At 47.5% G+C, this 16,035-nt stretch overlaps 1 long non-coding RNA gene across 3 annotated transcripts in view; it reads left to right on the top strand.

Moving 5' to 3' along the window:
• The first annotated feature begins 1,064 nt into the window (after nucleotides 1-1,064).
• LOC128095685 (uncharacterized) overlaps nucleotides 1,065-16,035 on the top strand; it is a 125,277-nt gene continuing 110,306 nt past the window's right edge. For all 3 annotated transcript variants that reach the window (XR_008213303.1, XR_008213301.1, XR_008213302.1), the window contains exons 1-2: nucleotides 1,065-4,165; nucleotides 14,190-14,275. This is a non-coding gene — a long non-coding RNA (uncharacterized LOC128095685). The remainder of the gene's footprint in view (nucleotides 4,166-14,189; nucleotides 14,276-16,035) is intronic.

Here is a 16,035-nt window from a genome sequence, read left to right as displayed (position 1 = left end):
GTGTGTGTGCAAGTGGAGGCCAGAGGACAACATCTGGAATCTTCCTTTATCACAGTCCATCTTTTAAAAAGATATTTTTATTTATGTGTGAGTTCCTGCCTGTGCCAGAAGAGGGCATCAGATCTTTCAGATCTAGAGTTGTAGGTAGCTGTGAAATATTTGATAAGGGGGAGCTGGGACCTGAACTTGGGTCGTCTGGAAGAGCAAGCAATAGTCTCCATTTATCTATCTATCTATCTATCTATCTATCTATCTATCTATCTATCTATCATCTATTATCTATTATCTATCTATCTATTATCTATCTATCTATTATCTATCTATCTATCTATCTATCTATCTATCTATCTATCTATCTATCATTTTTCTCTGTTTTCAAATCTGGAACTTTCTAGCTGGTTAGCCTGGCTAGACAGTCAGCTCCAGGGACCCTCCCAAGTCTAGGGTTCCAGCCACACACAGCCTTTTACATGGGTGCTAGGGATTTGAACCCAGGGCATTATGTCTGTGCAGCAATTACTTTACCATCTCCCCTGCCCTTCGTGAGACCGTTTAACATACGTGAACACCCTTTGCCACAGAGTACCTTTGTATTTGGGGCCCATTTTTGAACAGTTTGAACTGTTGAAGTTTGGCAGTTCTTTACATATTCCCCATACTAGTCCTTTGCCAGCTGTGTGGTTTGCAACTATTTCTTCCTATACACAGAGTGTTGGCTTAACTTCTTCATAGGTTTTTTTTTTTTCAGAGTAAAAGAGTTTTAACATTTTGATGAAGTCCTGTTTATTGGTTTCCTCCATTTGACTTCAGCTTTTCAGAGTACATGACTTAATAACACAAACCAGGATTTCATTTAAAATAGGTGTTTGTAGCTGGGCATGGTGGTGCATGTCTGCAGTCCCAGCACTCAGGAGGAGGCTGAGGCAGGAACGTTCTGATTTCAAGGGCATCCTGGGCTACACAGTGAATCTCTCTCTCTCTCTCTCTCTCTCTCTCTCTCTCTCTCTCTCTCTCTCTCTCTCTCTCTCTCTTAAAAAAAAAGAAAGAAAAATCTATTTCCCGAGGACCCATTAAACACCAAGAGGTTGTTTAGGAGAAGATTGGCCACAGTGAGGAAAGCATGTAGACCAAGTCTCTGTGCAGCTAGAAAGGAACTGAAAATACAATTTCAGGGAGATGGAGAGATGGCTCAGTAGTTAAGAGCACATTCTGCTCTTGCAGAGGACCTGGGTTCAGTTCTATTATCCTCATGGTGAGTCCCTGAAGAACATCATTTATGTAGAATGAAAAAAGCCAACCAAACATAGGGAATGAGCATAAAGGCAGACTATGGGTGGGGAGAACTTGGCACTGCAGTGTGGGAAAGCTGAGTGGCATGGAAATCCTGGGCAGTTGGGACTGGAGAACCGAAGACCCTATCGGTGGACTGGGGAGGCAGTGATGGGAGATGAAACACTCTGAAAGCAATGGCAGCCAGGCTAGTTTCACTGTATGGAAGCCTCGTGGGGGCTGGGCATGGGCCAGTGGGGGAAGCACTTGCCATGCGAGCATGAGGGCCTCAGTTCAAATCCCCAGCACCCATAACAATCTGGACACCTGGCATGTGTCTCTAAGTTGGTTTCTCTTGTCGAGATAAAATTCTGACCAAAACAAACTTAGGAGGAAAGGGCCTATTTCACCTCACAAGTTACAGCCCATCATGGAGGGGAACCAAAGCAGGAACTCAGAGGCAGGAACTGAAGCAGGGGTTGTGGAGAATGCTGATTACTGACTTTCCCAACTACCTTTGTTTTATAGCTTAGGCCCTCCCCCTGGGGATGGCACCACCCACAGTGGGCTAGGCCATTAATTAGCGGTCCAAAAAATGCTTCACAGATGTGCCTACAGGCCGATGTATTGGAGGCAATTCCTCAGTTGAGATCCCTTCTTCCTAGATGTCTAGGTTTGTGTTAAGCTGACAAAAACTGGTGAGCATATAGGTCAGTTGGCCTGGTACAGTCAATGGTGAACAATAAAGAGGGAGACACGGTCTCAAACAAGGCAGGGGTCCAGGATCCATACCTGAGGTGGTCCTCGGACCTCCATGCTGTGTCACCCACACACCCATGCTCACAAATAAGCACACATGAACAGGCACATACATACATCAAACACAATCAGGCACATGTACAAAGATAAAAAAGAAAGGCATCATAAGCAATTAACTCAAGTTTACACAAAACATAGTCCCATAATGCATTAATATCAACTCTCCATTTATGTGACCAAGAAGCTGGGCACCTAGCTTGGAGGTTGGCTTATTTACAGATTGAAGGCTAGACCACTCTTGTTTCCTTCTGTTTGAGGTAGTGATGTTTTTTAGCCCAGGCTGGTTTCAAACTTCCTTTGGCCTCATGAGTGCTGGTATTACAGGCAGGTACCACTGTGCCTGCTTCAGAATACCCATTACTTAAAAACAACAACAACAACAACAACAACAACACCCAAATATTTCCCCTCCTGCCTCTCAGATCTCCTGCATAAATCAAGGTGGATTGGTGGCACCCACATGGCAGCTCACAACCTTCTTCAACTCCAGTTCCAGGGGAATCCAATGCCCTCTTCTGGCCTCACTGGGTACTGCATGCATATGGCATCATTAACTCATGCAAACACACACACACACACACACACACACACACACACACACACAGCAAGAGTAAAACAATAATGATAAGAGACAAAACGAAAAGATGGAAAGGGGGCTTGTTATAGAGGCCAGTGGTACAACATGTGCCCAGCACGCACGAGGCCAGCAATGTAAAAAACAAACCACAGTGATAATAAAGGAAAGATCTAAATGATAATGGCACAGTGTCTCAAGGAAAAGACAACGGTGGCTCCACCAGACATGCTAAGTTAGTGCAAGAATTGCCAGAGGCCTGAGGTGTAGGTGACATAGGAGTCTGGGCGGGGCAACTTTATCTGTTACTAAAGCAAGCAGACTTCACCTGTAGAAGGGGCTTAATAATAGCGTGAGGGATTGACCATTGCCCACCTTCCATCTGGACTGGGTCCCAGAAAGGTGTGTTGAAGAGCAGAGGATACTGTTTTATGGATGACTCACGTCTCATCCCAGGATGTCCCCAGAGCTCAGAAGCCTTTTTCCATTTTTACCTGTGGCACCCTCACACTCTGACAGCATCCCCCCTCCCTCTGCCCTGAGCTGCCCCCTCTCTGGGTAGGATGGGTGTTTGTTGTAGGTAAGCGCCCCCAGGGCTGTACACCCTGCAAGTTGGCCCTTTGTGGGGGCTGAAGGGAATAGGCCAGTTGTACCACCAGCTGTCTGCACACAAACTGCTTAATTTCAAAATCATGCCACAGACAGAATGAAAACGCTACACACTCAAACAAAACTGAGTGAAATGAACAAAGAGAAAAATCTTTAGCACAGAGCAGAGTGATAATGTGTCTGGTGCTGCGAGGAACCCGGGAGCTATGTACGGGTTCCTTTTCAGTAGTGCTGGGCTCTTTGGATGATAATCCTTCGCACCTGTTTGCCCTCCTCAGAGGAGAAGCGATATGTCAAAAGTACCGTCTCCCTTGCTGGTCTGTCCTGAGAAACTGGTCGAGCATTGGCTGGGGAACGCTGCAACCCTCCCCGCTTATTTTAACTAGAGGGTGGGAAGAGAGAATGCAGACTTCCTTGAGGATGTCATGGGTGCCTTTCGCCCATCTCTAGGACTTGCTCCCTCCCACCCAGGGTGTTAGGATATTTAGTACACAGTGCCAAGCTGGGGTATCTTCGGGGGCATTGAGATATCCCACTTCACTATCATATACACTTCAAGACAGAGCTTCAAGTGAAACGGGGAGCCACCCTCCTTTTCCCTGTTGTGGTTTATCTGTTGTTTGTTCTTTGTCGATTTCATTCATGCAGATAATATATCTTTATCATGGCCACCCCCTCCCTCCAACACCCTCAACACCCTCTCCGTCCCACTTTCACGTTCCCTGTTTATTGTCCCTGAATCCCCCTGAGCCCAGTCAGCACTGCCTGCGGGAGGGGCAGCTGATCTCGCTGGCTTGATCTTGTTCAGGAAACCACAGCTTCCGGGAGTTGATGACTGCCACAGCCACGCCATGTCCAGAACACAGCATTTCACGGCCCCATCCCCATTCTCTGGTAAGACCTTACCTTCTTTCTGCCCCCTCTTCGGCAATGTCCCCCGAATTCTGTTGCAGTGTTTGAAAGGCTTCTGAAATGCCTAGAGGGGCGGAGAACTTTAGTTACAGTCACCAGGTAGCCTGGGTGGCTGTAGGATGCCAGGGTGTTGCACAGTGGTTCAGAATGAACCTCCCACTCTGTGTGTCTTCCCACTTCTCCTGAGCAGGTCCCTGCTGCTCGACCATCTTGATGTTATTGGAGGTGTTGGCAGGTATCTGTTCTAGATCTGTGTAGGCTTGGATTCTTGGGAGACAGGAGTAAGACATCGTCCTTGGTGATGTTCCGCCCGCCCCCTATTTTGAAGGCAGAGTAAAGTCTCATTATCCGCACATCTTCTTGGGTGCAATAGAACCCCCGCTACAAAGTGGGCGCTAGTTGGATTTAGGAAATGGTGCTAGTGTCCTGTTCTTTCTCTGTTGTTCTTTTTAAAAGGACTATTTTTTTAAAATTTTAAGTGTGTGTGTGTGAGTATGTGAGTGTGTGTGTGTGTGTGTGTGTGTGTGTGTGTGTGTGTGTGTGTCTGTCTGTCTGTCTGTCTGTCTGTCTGTGGAGACTAGAACAGAGCACTGAATCCCTTGGGACTGGAATTACAGGGGGTTTAGAGCCTCCCTACCTGGGTGTTGGAGACCAAACTCAGACCCTGGAAAAGCTGCAAATGCTCTGAACCACTGAGCAGTCTCTCCAGCCCTCTTCTCAACCTCTTCCTTTGCTCTCATCCTGGACTCAACCCTCACTCCTTCAGCCAAGTAGTTTCCGGCCAGCTCTGCATGTCTGGTGTATTGCCACATGCTAAGGATGCAGAGACGTGACAGAGCAGCTCCCTGGGTGGGGGTGGGGTTTACCTGGGGCGTGGGTCTCCAGGGTTGCGGGGCTGCCTTTGGCTTGAGTAGAATGACTAGACTGGGTCTATCTCAGTATCTGTGGCTTGTCAGCACCCCCCAGATGTGCAAAGACAGGGAAGGGGGTAGGAGACATCAGACCCTTGTGTTTCCCAAAAAGAGGTGGTAGGCATATGGGTTTCAGAGCCTGTGGGAACTCAGTGCATACCCAGCTGTGTTGAGAATATGCTAGTGGTTGAGAGCTCTGATTTTTTTATTAATGGAGTTTGACTTGGGGGTGGGAATCTATAGACAGGCACAAGGGCTTTGCTTCCCACAGAGAACTATTGTGCTCACTATGGATGAATCACCCCCCAATCTATTTTCCGCTCTCTTCAGTCAAGGATGGGTCCCTGCAATGTGCCTAACAGGGAGCAGAACGCCCACCTCATCCTTGACCCCCCTCCTGCCTGGATGGTATTTCTAGGACCATGGACTCCTGGAAGAATAAGACAGCGTATGGTGGTGGGGAGTAAGGACATCTTATTTTAGAGATGGAGGGGGGAATTTAGCTTGTCCCCAAGGCAGTACTCCAGCTTTGCCACCCAGGCCCTCACTTCTAGCAGGGAGGGCTTTGTTCCCACACCCTCCCTCCCAGCCCTCTGAGCTACAGGGGCTTCTGGCTTTGGTTTCTAACTTTCTGTTTTCTCTCCCCAGTGAGCTGCTTCCAGGAATTCTCACCTTCCCCAAGCCACCAGGGGAAGCCCCTCCTCGCCTCATTTGACTCCATTACACGACTCCTTCCTCTCTGCAGCTCCAAACAGAGAAGTGCGCTGAGCAGGAAAACTTATTTTTTCTCTCTCCTCCCTAGAAGCCAGGCTTGATCCAAATGTTCCTATGGTAACATTAATTCTCCCAAGTCGCACCTACTGTATAATAAGCTGTATATATAGCAGGCCCACTGGGATCCAAATACCCCATATGTGCAAGCGAATGAGTTAATGCTGCCGTGAGAGTTAGCAGCGTCCCGCTTCCTGAATTTCATACTTTCAGTTACAACCTGTGTTTGTGGGGAGCTCTGGATGCAAGCTTTGGGGGAGCAGTGGAGGTGGGCTTTGGGCTGGCAGGGCTTCACTTTCATTGCAGAGTGAAGGCTGTCTCTGGAGACGTTTTGAAGTTCCAGATGGAAATAGACTTGGGGATACACTAGTATCCTTTCTTGTCCCCTTGGAGCTGTTTCTAGACTTCTGCACTGACTGTCTTAGCCTCCACCGTGATCTCTGTGACAGGAAAGCTTGACGGTAGGGACCTCTGAGTGAGAGAAGGAATTAAGACTGCAGACAGATGGGGCCAGCCAGCCGGGCCTAAGGTCTGATGTCTACGGAATCCTGTGGGTAGGGGGATGTCCTGTGTCCTCAGAGGCTGATGGGAAATGGAGATTGTTGGGCCCTTAGGAAAGTTTGGGCCTTTTATGGGCCACTGGGCTATTGCTTATCCTGTGTAGTGTTAGTGAGGAAGGAACAGCATAGATAATAGTGAGGACAATGGTGGTTAAGGGCTAGTGTTCAATTACAGGCCACTGTGTGCTGGCTGTTTTCTGTCAGCTTGGCATAAGCTGGAGTCATCTGGGAAGAGGGGATTTCAACTGAGAAATCGCCTCCATCAGATGGTTCTCTGGACATGTCTGTGGGGGCATTTTCTTGGTTAATGATTGATGTGAGAGGGCCCAGCTCACTGTGGGTGGTGGCACCCTTGGCAGGTGGTCCTGGCTTGTATAAGGAAGCAGGCTGAGCAAGCCATGAGCAAGCTTACTCGCAGCAAGCCAGTAAGCAGTGGTCCTCCGTGATCTCCGACTCTATTCCTGCCATACGTGCCCTCTGTGGTGGATGGTGCTGTGAGAGTAGTGAGTGGAAATTAACCCTTTCCTCCTCCCCAGGTTGCTTTGGGTCAGTGTTTTGCGTGTGCAGCCTGTGTCTGTTCTTCTAACAGCCTGGGAAGCACGTTCCGAGCTTGTTTTCCACTGTCGATTTGAGGGAACTGAGGCTTGGAGTCAGTAAGTCACTGTTTCGGGAGCTGGAGTCAGGCCCCTCAAACCTGTGCTCTCAGTACACCCACCTACCTGCCTCACTCTCTCGGGTGTGGCTGGCGGAGAGGCAGACTCAGAGGGCTCCCTTGGCTGGGATACACCCCTTTAAGTCCTGACTTACTTCTGCATCCAGGGCCTTGGAGCCTGCTGTTGGGTTTTCAGGCATAGACGCCAGAAGGGTATGTGCTGAGGCACACCGTGGGAACTTCTGCACATACTGTAAGCCCTCAGCTGTAGAGATGCAGCTGCCTGTGCGTTGGTAGGAAAGGAGACGTGAGCTAGGTTCCCAGTTGTTCATCTCCCTCAGGCCAGCACACACACCTCCCTTGCTCACCAACCTCAGAGTGTACCATTCTCCTGTGTCAGGAGAGTCCACCCACGTTGTTCTCAGATTTCCTTGTGGGAGTTGTGTCCCAAGCATTCTAAAAAACACCGTCTTCCCCCAAGACTCTGTGTGTGTGTGCGTGTGTGTGTGTGTGTGTGTGTGTGTGTGTGTGTGTGTGTAAGAAACATGTTGTAAATAAGCGGAAAGGATGAGTAAGAGGGAAACACTGGGGATCCTACCTCCAAGGCCTGGACACTAGGGAGAGGTAACCCAAGGAAGAGAGAATCTTGTGCTTCCTGGGTCACTGTGGGTGACCTTGCTTCTCAGAGGCGACCACAAGCATGCCCCTGCATGTGCACACACATGCATATGCCCTTTACATGACCACATGCGCACAGAGGTACCTGGGCTCAGCCTGTGCTGCAGGTCAGCAGCCTCTCAAGGTCCCCTAAAAGTCCCATCCATTCTGTACTGCTGGTTGCCTTGGCAGGTGACCCAGGCTTCCAGCCTCTGTTGGACCAGGGGCTAGGACTCTGAACACCATCAACCACCAGAGGGTGCTGCGCTTCAGTCCACTGCCTGCTCTAGGCCTGAAAGGGACTTTTAAAACTCCCAAGAATTACCCTAAAATCAGAGGGCAAAGAGCCCAACATGTTTCTCGCCTTTGCTTGCTTCCTGTGTTTAATGAAAGACCTTTTCCACTCTGCCCACAGCCCACGGACACTCTGAAGGGACATAAAACTCAATAGATACTCACAGATATAAAAATCCCCTCTAAAAAAATTTTGGGTCTGAGCCTTTTTTTATGGCCCCGTATGGGAGTGTTCTTGGAAGGTGATTTTGGGAAATGAAAGGGTCTGTTTGTCCCCTGGTAGAGCAGAGCTGAGCCCTGGGAGCCCCTGCTCTCCTTTTGTGCCTCTGGGCCTCATCTTCTGCAGAGATCTGGCATAGCAGTAGGGCTGCAGGCACATGGCAGGTACTCAGGGATGGATGGGCAGTGGTGGAGGCACAGCAAGGTGCCTGGGGGCTCTAAAGCCAGAGCTGGACACTGTGCCTGATGTCACACTCACTTAGGGACCAGCCCAGTAGGTACAGCTACAGTGGGAAGATGCCATGAAGTACCCAGTCTGCTGTGGATGACTGGTGTTTCTTCAGGTCACTCCTATACAAATGGCATTGGAGACAGGGACAAGATGAGGTTCATCTGGGGACAAGTGGCCAAGCATGACATGGGGAATTGTGATTGGTCACAGACTGAAGTTGTCTGGTGTATTGTTGTTTCAGCCTCCCGACACCAACTTGGATCTGTCTTGTAGAAGACAGTTGGCAGAGCGGTCTTCTACAGAAAAGGCAAATCAGTTGCTTGTTTTTATTTTCTGCAGTGCTAGGGATGGAACTCAGGGCCCTGGATGTGCTAGGCAGGGGCTCTACCACTGAGCCACACCCCAGCCCCTCACTGGGGGATTCTAGGCAGGGGCTCTACCACTGAGCTACACCCCAGCCCCTCACTGGGGGATTCTAGGCAGGTGCTCTACCACTGAGCCACACTCCAGCCCCTCACTGGGGGATTCTAGGCAGGGGCTCTACCACTGAGCTACACCCCAGCCCCTCACTGGGGGATTCTAGGCAGGGGCTCTACCACTGAGTCACATCCCCAGCCCCTCACTGGGGGATTCTAGGCAGGGGCTCTACTGCTGAGTCATATCTTTAGTCTTCACTGGTGAATTCGAGGCAGATGTTGTACCTCTGAACTAGACTTGAGGCCAGAAATCAGTTCTTGAACTTTGGGGGTCAAAAGTACATCAGTGTGCTAGTGTGACTCTAACCAGTGCCCCCGGCAGGGCGGCTCACACAACAGAACTGTACCTCCTCCCATTTCTGAGGCTGGATGTCTAAGACTGAAGGGTAGACAGGGTCACTTTTTTCTGAGACGTCTCTCCCTGGCCATGACGGCTGTCTTCTGTTTGCCCTAGTGTCTCCTCGTGAGGACACCACCAGGTGTCCTCATTTTAACTTAACTCCTTAAAAAAATATCTTGTTTACAAATACAGTCATTCTCTGAGATGTTGGAGGCTAGGATTTCAACATACATCTCCTTTGGGGGGTGGGTGACACAATTCAAAACAGAACAGAGGCGTATGCAGAAGACTCCAAATACACCCCCAACTCGGAGACAAGATTTGCAACCTACATCCCCATCTCGCTGAACTTAAACTTCCTCTGGCAGGTGGGGGTGTGGAGGGAGGGCAACAGAAGACAGCACAGACACCCTTAGGGTTCTGTTGGTTTTCTGTCCTTTGGAGACCGGCTCTCACTATGTAGCCCACCCTGAGACTCGCTATGCAGACCAGGCTGGCCTCAACTCACAGGGCCTCTGCCTCCTGCGTGCTAGGACTAAAGGTGTGAACCGCTACATGTAGCCTCTGCTCGTTTTCTGTCCTCTGCCTTTCTTCCTCCACGTTTCTATTCCTCCTTTCTTTCTGAGCAGACACCAGGCCAGCCACTGGCTGAATATGCTGAGTTCTTTACGGAGTCAGATCTTTTTCCTGGACCACTGGCCCATGCAGATTGCCCCCTCTGGGGGCATTGGCTCTTGTTATGAGATTTGAAATACAACTTACCCCTTCTCAAGTTCATGTGATGAAGGCTTGGCCCCCAGCTGTTGGCATTATCTTGGAAGGCTCTAGAAACTTTAAGAGGTGGGGCATAGCTGGAGGAAGGATGTCACAGGGCGTGTGCTTCTCATTCTCAGTTTTCCTCCCCTCTCCCGGCTTCCTGTCTACTGAGGTGAGTAGCTGCCACCCACATGCTCTTGTTACTATGATGTCTGTCTTCCTATGGGGTCCAGAATCAATGGAGCCAAGGGCTTTGGGTTGAACCTTTAGAAACCACAAGCCCACACAAATCCTTCCTCTCTTTAAGTTGGTTTTCTTGGGTATTTGGTCAACAGAACCCTCCATCCTGTGAATTTCACCCTCCAGGATGTTAGCCCTCCAATCTAGTCTATCTTATTAACCAGGTAGGAGAAAATGCAAGATAGCAAATCACAGTGCAGTCACCATGGGAGAATTTTACAACTCTAAGTCCATCTCACTGTTCTTGCTTATTTTGAGAGGGATGGACAGAACACTGTCAGGTGTGTGAGAATTAGTTTCCAGTCAATGAGAATCTCACATCCTACCTGTTGCTCCAGGGGACTGTGCTCTATTCACTAGGCTGAGAGAGCTTAGCCTAAATCTAAGTTTGAGTGAGAAGGTCGAGCCAGTTCCAAGAAACAGGGATTCAGCCTTCCCTGAGCAATGGGGTGAAGTGAGACAGCTCCTCCCTTGTTCTTAATTCAACAGCATTTACTGGCTTTTTCTTCTATGCCTGGTGCTGTGAATTAAAATCATTTATTTTTATTTTTTAATTATATTTTTATTTTTTAGATTTATTTTTATTTTTTAAATTTATTCTTTGTGTCATTCATGTATTTTTTAAGTGTGTGTGTGTGTGTGTGTGTGTGTGTGTGTGTGTGTGTGTGTGTGCGTGCGCGTTCTTGCACACATGCACATGAGTACAGTGCCTGCAGAGGCCAGGGGAGGCATCTGATCCCCTGGAAGAGGAGTTACAGGTGGTTGTGAGCCTTTTGATCGAGTGCTAGGAACTGAACTTGGGTCCTCTTTGAGAGCAGCAAGTCCACCTTGCTAAGCCATCTCACAACCTCTCTCCTGCAGGATTGTAGTTAATCCTCACAGTTGCCCAGCAAAGAAGGTGGTAACATTCTTGACTGTAGATTTTACCCAAGTAGCTGTCAATTCCTTTTGTAGCTTTTATGTAAGTATAAAACCAAGTCACCTTCACAAATGAAGCACACACAGAACGGCGAAATGAATACAATCTTGAACAGCAACATTCACTTAGTAGTGAAGAAGACATGAAACACCATTTTAGAACTGACCTCATGCCCAAGGGTCTTTCCAGAAGGTGAAATTGCTCTTTTGCAGGTGGGTTAGGGCCAAGATTGCCTAACACTTCCATTACATTTTGTTTCTTGGAACCGTACGTGGTGACAGAGTACCTTCTGCCATTACCTCCTATTATGCTTTGGGCACAGAATTTCCCCCTCCCCCACAAAAGGCTCCCGCGTTGAAGGCATGGTCCTCAGATAGTGGAGCCATTCCTTGGGAGCTGGCTGGATTATAAGGTCTCGAACAACACTGTTAGAACTGTCACATCAGGACATTATTGGGAGGTGGTAGGAACTAAAGTTGGAGCCTGGTTGGACGAAGGATGTCACTGGGGGTGTGCATGTGAAGGATCTCTCTCTCTCTCTCTCTCTCTCTCTCTCTCTCTGTCTCTCTGTTTCCTGGTTGTCATGAGTTGAGTTCTGCCATCCCCTCCCCACCATGATATTATGCTTCTCCTTAGGCCCAACTCAATGGGACTAGGTGACCACAGATAGAAAATCCCAAAGCCATGAGTCAGAATAAATTTTCCCTCCTTCAGGTGCTTGGTTACAGTAAAACTGTTGATTCCAGTTGTCCTTCTAGGTAGATTCTGCATGCATCAGGGGTTCACTCCACAGGAAGAAAATTGGAGAAAAGCATACACACGTTATATATCCTGGGCAAATCTCTGGGGGGATGTTGCCTCACTCCTCACACCGAGGTGGGGGCAACTTCCATGGACCAAGCTCTATGGTTCCATCTGTTTTCCCTCAGCCCCTGTGCGTCACTTGCATATTGATTCCGTCCACTCCAGTTCTGAACATTGTGAGTGAGTCTGTCACTCCCACAGTGGAAAGCACAAACTTGACAAAGAAATCATATACTAGCTGCATTCTCAAGAGGTCCAGAATTTGTTTGTGTTTATTTATTTTTACATGGATTGTGTGTGTGTGTGTGTGTGTGTGTGTGTGTGTGTGTGTGTGTGTGCGCGTGCGGTGTCTGGAGGCCAGAAGAGTGTGCTGGAATCCTTGGACTTGGAGTTCCAAGTTGCCATGAGATATCCTACATGGGACATGGGTGCTGGAAACTGAGCTCTGGTCTCCTAGAAGAGCATCAGCCACACTCAACCACTGAGTATTCTCTCTATCCTTTTAAATATATATTTTTATGACATTAAATTACTCTAAAATTATCCAGAGGACACCCCTGAGATCTGGGACAGGGCTGTGTGGGTACAAAAACCCTGGACATGCTCAGGAACCCTCAGACCCCAGTTTTCCCCAGGCTCTCCTTCTATTAAGATGGTGGAGCAGAATTCCCCAGTCAAATGATATCAGAGACTCATGTTTCTGGTCAGGTGGAAAAAGCTCTGGAACTCGCTTGGTATTTGTCCTTGGAAGTCACTTTGGTGGACCCGTGGGCAGGAATGAGCAGTATTGGTCTCCCTCAGGACTTAGGTATGGATGACATCTGTAAGTTCACAATGCTCTATGGATAAAGGAGGACTTGAATAGTCACAATGAGGCTTTGTAGGTGGTTGATGTCCAAAGCTCAGTAATCGAGGGTGGAGATCTTGTCTTTGCAGTGGGCACTGGCCACCCTGGAGTTCCATTTCTCCAAATGTAGGTAAAATAGACCCAGGTCCTGGACTGAGAGTCTAGATGGCTACCTGTGACCCTTACAGCTTCCTTCTCCTGCCTTTTTCTAGAACCTTGGTGAGTTCTTGCTGTAACCTGCAAGAGCAGACCACCTCATTAACACCGTGGGCTCTGAGGCTCTGTACATGTGTACATGTGCAGGTGTTTTTCAAATGAGCACACAGCAGGTTTGGGCCCCTGGGAAAGGTTGAAAAGGCCCAGAGAGATGGCTCAGTGGAGTGCGTACTGCTTTTGCAGAGGGCCTGAGCCCGTTTTGGAGCAGTTGTGTTGGGTAGCTCACAATTGCCTGTAACTCTAACTCCAGGAGATCTGATGCCCTCTTCTGGCCTCCATGAGCAACTGCACTCATGTGTATATATCCACATGCAGACACACATACATTCACATAATTAAAATAATAAAAATAAATCTCAAAAATGGAAGGCTGAAAAGACAGAGGAGTGGAAGGGACCAAGGACATGTGCTCATGTCAGCCATGACTGGGGAGGTAATAAAGGGCTACCTTACCATAGGGATCACAATGTTATCCTCCATTCTATCCCCTCCTTGCAGGAAGTCTCTGCTTCAACCATGGATAGGCACACTTACTTTTTTCTTGGAACCCAGATGTCATCTGCCCTTCCATCTAGTGAGAGCTATAGCATGGGCTCTCCAGATTCCCGTTAAACTCTCTTGGAGGTGTGTGCTAGCACAGTTCAGAACAGTTTTTGCCCCTGGAGGTAACAGCAGTTCCCAAGGTCACTTAGAGACACCACACCAATGCAACCAGTTCACTGTCACTACAGCTCATTAATTCACCACACTCCTGCTGCCTGCTTTGGGGATGGATGCGGTAAAACTGAATGACCATTTGAATTTAAACTACTCCAGTACAGGTTCTAATGCACATAATTATTATCTGAGACTGACCAATGGGTGAGCTCTGTCCATCATTTCAGATGGATAAGCGACTCCGTCTATTCTGATTATTTTCAATCATGGCGTCATAGGGCACCAGCGTGGTGCCATTTTCTAAAATATCCAGCATTTTTATACATTAGGTACAGACATGGCAAATACTTGATGTAAAATCCGCAGTTTTACTCCATAACCAGATTGTAAAATATGAACTGAATTAATCATAACTGCAAAGACTAATGGTTGCTTTTCTCTTATTTTATCTTTAGTGCCTTTGTAGATCATGTTTTAAAACCTTCCACGTCTGGCGTTGGGAACGCGGCAGCGGCTTGGTGCTGGATAGCAGGAGGCAAAGGTCAGACCCGAGGCTGCACAAATATTGTGTGCTGGATTTATTGTTTTAATTAAGAGCATGGCAGTTCATCATAAAGTGTTTATGGCGTTTCTGCTCAGCGCAGCATTTTGAAATCAGCTGTTTTAATGAAAACATAATGTCACATACGTCAAAGTTCTAAATATTTTGAAAGTGAAATATAGAAACAAGAACTTTAATTCTGGGTTTACTGAGATTAGCTCATGGAATTGCTTTTAAATCCCTGAAGAGGGTCACATCATGGCTACCGCATGGCTTCATGAAGGTGACTAGGGAAAAAAAGGAATTCTAGGTGGTTCTCAGAGCTGGGTTATTTAATAGTGAAAATACAAGTTGAAGGTTAATGTATCGAAAAGCAAAACCATTATGGTTGGTGTTGGGATTTTAGATTAAAGAGGCAATAATGAGCGTGCAGGGGCCTCAGTCTGTGGAGAGGCCCTAATTGTGCCAAGGGGGAGCCGAGAGCCTCTGAGGGCGGGAGAGAAATGGATCCACCCTTGTCCCTTTCCAGTCACGAAGCCTCCACATCACCGTGTTTACAGCTAATTATTTATAATGACCTCAAAGATGCTGGGGTTTCTCAGCGTTTTCAAGCCGAGCAGTCTTTAACACTTGTCATTCTTTCTCATGGTGACCGGGCATCTGTGTAGATGTGCCAGCAGTCCTTGGTTACATTTGTTAGGGAGTCAGATAAAATATTTGTCTAATCTGGAAATTGTATTTTTAGCTGTACTCTCATTGGAAACAGAAATTAAGCCTGCCGTTAGATGCTAGGCCACAGCAGTTGACTGAGCAGAGTAATGTATGTGCTAGTCAGTGCAATACTTGGTCAAGTTTCATATAGATCGTATTCCACATTATTTTATTAACTTTAATATCTGCACTTCCTATTACCAGACATGCCCCTCATTCAAAGCACAGAGGCACAGCCCTCTAATCAGAAGTGACAGGCTATATACTTTCTCTCAGCCATTACTTGGTAGCCTAGAGCAAAGAACTATGTTTCTTTGAAAATGTTTTGAATTGGGTTATTTTTATTGAAGTATTAAAGTAATTCTTCAGATTTTAGGCTATTATTTAAGTACTTTTGGGAGAATACAATAACCCCCGGATTGCACAGGCTTTGTTACTTGAACAATCGGAGTGGCTAAATGCATCTTTTTAATGCTGGTTATATAAGCTTGGCAGAACTCATCTGACCAGGCGAAGTTAAGAGTGTTCAGGTAATTATAGAAAATTAGCAGGCTAAATTAGTTTAGGAAAGCACAAAAGTATAATATTAAAAATGCTCACAACCTATAGGCCCTGCTAGCTGGCGTTTCAGTGAAAAATGGGCATTTCTTATTATTTTATCTTTGTGTTTTGTAATTCGATTGAAACAGCCAATAGTATGGTTAAAAAGGCATTCCTGGGCGTGGGGCATTGTCGTTGAGAGTGAAGTGAGGGTCCCAGGAATAACGTGACTCCAGCCACCAGACACGTCTGTCGCAGTGCTGGAAGAGGTTGCCACAGCCAAAGCCAAACTTGAACTTGGCAATTCTGGAGAATCTACAGTTGAATGACTGTATGGTGGGGTGTTTGTGAGGTCTTAACTTAAGCTCCAAAGAGGTTCTCATGGTCTCATTTCTGAGGGTAGCTCCATTTCATCAACACATCCTGCATAACTTCCCAAGTCACACACATGGTCTGGTTCTGTCACACTTCAGGTGTCTGGAGAGCTTCCAGGTGTCACCTGGAGCTTA

Source organism: Peromyscus californicus, unplaced genomic scaffold (genome assembly GCF_007827085.1).
Source record: "Peromyscus californicus insignis strain IS unplaced genomic scaffold, ASM782708v3 Scaffold_4__1_contigs__length_199733344, whole genome shotgun sequence".
NCBI classification, from domain to species: Eukaryota; Metazoa; Chordata; class Mammalia; order Rodentia; family Cricetidae; genus Peromyscus; species Peromyscus californicus.
Note: the sequence above shows the minus strand (reverse complement) of the source record. Positions and strands in the feature narration are given on the sequence as shown.